General features: G+C 38.8%; 1 non-coding gene across 1 annotated transcript; it reads right to left on the reverse strand.

Annotated features, from left to right (window-relative positions):
- Positions 1–1,145: 1,145 nt before the first annotated feature.
- Positions 1,146–1,252, reverse strand: LOC115029684 (U6 spliceosomal RNA). Its single transcript, XR_003835233.1, has one exon. It is a non-coding gene; the product is annotated as a U6 spliceosomal RNA (small nuclear RNA).
- Between the last annotated feature and the right edge of the window lie 1,806 nt (positions 1,253–3,058).

Below are 3,058 nucleotides of genomic sequence, written 5' to 3' on the forward strand. Positions count from 1 at the left end.
TATATGGGAATACATAGCAGGAATATGTTGTCATTTTGCTCTTGTGCTTAGCTTAAATAATTTTAAAAATATTTCTGAGGAACATAGTGTGGAGAGAACTTAGAGAAATATGTTGAGCCTATGTCGACATTCTTCAGGAAACATTGTTACATGCCTATCCTTTGACTAATATCTTACAAAGTAGTGTGAGTACAGTTTGGAAAAATCCATAATTTTATTAATAATCTTTATTAATAAGCAAATTACTATAAAATTATGTGTATGTGAATACATCAGCCACTTTTTATTGATATTTATTGATTATTAATTATAGTGGGCCAACTTCCTTAGGAACTTTGAATATGTAGTTGTCTGACTTTTAACAATACCCAATAATTTCTGTATCATTTTATGGCACACTTTAAAGAGTAAACTACAGCCTGGGGGCTTTGGAAGTTCATCAAGAGTCCCAGGTTCATAGGTAGAAGAGCTGTGAGCCCTGCTCTGCCACACTCACTCTGAGCCTGTGTTCTTGTCTAGTAGGTTCCATTCTTTAAAGATATTTTATGCAACCATTTTTTAAAATTTCTATCATAATAATTGTGTCTTTGTTTCATCTTCTAAGCCTTTGTTATCAACCTGTGTGTCGTGACTCCTTTGGGGGTTGGATGACCCTTTCATAGGGCTCAGATATCAGCTATCCTGCATATCAGATATATACATTATGATTCATTACAGTAACAAGTTTGTGAAGTAGCAATGGAGCAATTTTATGGTTAGGGATCACCACGTGAGGGACTGTATTAAAGTGTTACAGATTTAGGAAGCTCGAGAACCACTGCTCTAAGTCAGAGCTTATAGCTTCATTTTCCTAATTCAGCCCCTTCAGGCACTACAAACTGTTTCTATGCATTCTTTTGGGACATTTAACCATTTTGATTAACTAAAAACTGTCATAAACATCTAATGGCTGAGCATTCCAGCAATGGGGGCAATTTCTGTCTCCTGGATACTGTATCATTTCTTGTATGCTCTCCCTTCCCCGTGGAATATCTGCTTACCTCTTTACTAATCAGTGGGACGCATGTACTTCCTTCAGTAACATCCTGTCAGCAAACTGTAGCCCCTTGCCAAATTACCATGGCTGACACATTTTATTTTTAAGAAAAAATATGGAACACTTCACAAATTTGCATGTCATCCTTGCTCAGGGGCCATACTATTCTTCTCTGTATCGTTCCAATTTTAGTATATGTGTTGCTGAAGTGAGCACGGCTGACACATTTTTTAAATGTTCTATTGTGTCCAGGTGCACTAATAATTTTCTGATTATTTTTGCATGTCTTTAAAAATTTATCCCAGGTACTTTTTTATCCCTTGACTTTTATATTTGTTAGAATATTGTGGTGATTTGAATAAAATTGGCCCCTATAGGCTTATATATTTGCATGCTTAGTCCCAAGTTTATGATCTGTTGGGAAGGATTAGGAGGTATGTTCTTATTGGAATAGATGTGTCTTCCACATCACTGGTACTGGACTTTGGGGTTTCCAAAGCCCATGACAGGCTCAGTTTCTCTCTGCCTCATTATGACATCTCTTCACAGCAGTAGAACAGTGACTAAGACACATACATTAAGACACAATGACATTTTCATGCATGTATATACCAGGCTTTGCTCACACTCCCTAATTACTGTATCTCTTTAAATAACCAATCAAATGTAATTCCTTAGTGATGGAGATCACAGAAATTATTGCTTTTATAAACCTCTGCAGCAACTAGACTACATTGAGAACGCTCACTGGTTTAACTAGACTGACTGAGGAGCAAACCTCAGGGTATTGTCTTCTCTCCATCTCTAGTCATTACAGGTGTGCTCCACAACACCAGGCTTCTATCCCTGTGCTGGTGATCCATCACAGTTCCCCATGATTGTGCAGCAAATACTATTAGTGGTCCCCTTTCTGACATCTTTACAGAGGAAAAAATAACTTGATTTTAAATACCTTGTTTCTGTCAGGTTTCTACTTGTGTGTAAAACAACTTAAGTGGAAATTTGTTGTGATTGGCACATGGCTACAAAAGACCACACCAGGCCAAACAGTTCCACGTGAGGTTTAGAGAGAGAGAGAGAGAGAGAGAGAGAGAGAGAGAGAGAGAGAGAGGAAAGGGCAAGGTGTCAGAAAGAGAAGGGGGGGCAAAGAAAGAAAGATCAGAGGGACCTTCCTTTATATATGGATGGTGATGTAGCCATGGGTAAAGGTGGAAGGTGAGCCAAGTGGATTCTGGGAATATGGTGGCTGTTGCCTTGGCAACAGGTGTGTGGGTCAGGCTGTTTTCTATGTGATGTCATAGGCATGTTTCGGAGGTCTTGATACCAATAAAATTAATTTTGGCTGAGATATTTTGGAGGGTTTGGTCTGTGCTCTGGTTCCACTGTGGGCCTTTGATAAGACAGAGCATTAGGGAAGAAGCATGTAACGGAGTAGAGTTGCTTGACTCAAGGTAGCCAGGAAGGAGGTGATGGGGAGGAGAATGCGCTGGTACCAAGGGTTACTGAGCACACATAAAAAGACATATGGCAGCCAAAGTGGGATGGAGTAGTCATTTATCCCCTGGAGATGTCAAATAAATGGTGATCATATGTCCACATTTAGATTTTCACTTGCCAGATAAAGTCAAGTGTGACTGTTTTTCATTTGTGAAATGTTGGTGTTCCAAAAATTTGAAATAATTAAAATTTAATCACACTATATTATTTTTAATTTAGTTTAGTTTTTTTTTTTTACTCGTTCACCTTACATCCTGTTTACTGCCCCCTCCGAGTCACCTCCTCCCGTAATCCTTTCCTATACCCCACACTATGTTATTTATATCCTCCTATGCAAATGTAGGCTTTGATTGTGACTGTGGTGAGACAGAATAGTAATATCAGAAGACAAAGCAAATCACTATGCGTAGTGCATTGTTTTTCCAGCAGACTGACCGTTTTCCTTGCCTTGGCTCATAGAAAGGATGGCCAAAGCAAGAAAACGGGTGTACTCTTATCACAGTTCAGAATGTGAAGTTGCTGAAC

This window comes from Mus caroli, unplaced genomic scaffold (genome assembly GCF_978045245.1).
Source record: "Mus caroli unplaced genomic scaffold, Mus_caroli_1 scaffold_17, whole genome shotgun sequence".
Lineage (NCBI taxonomy): Eukaryota > Metazoa > Chordata > Mammalia > Rodentia > Muridae > Mus > Mus caroli.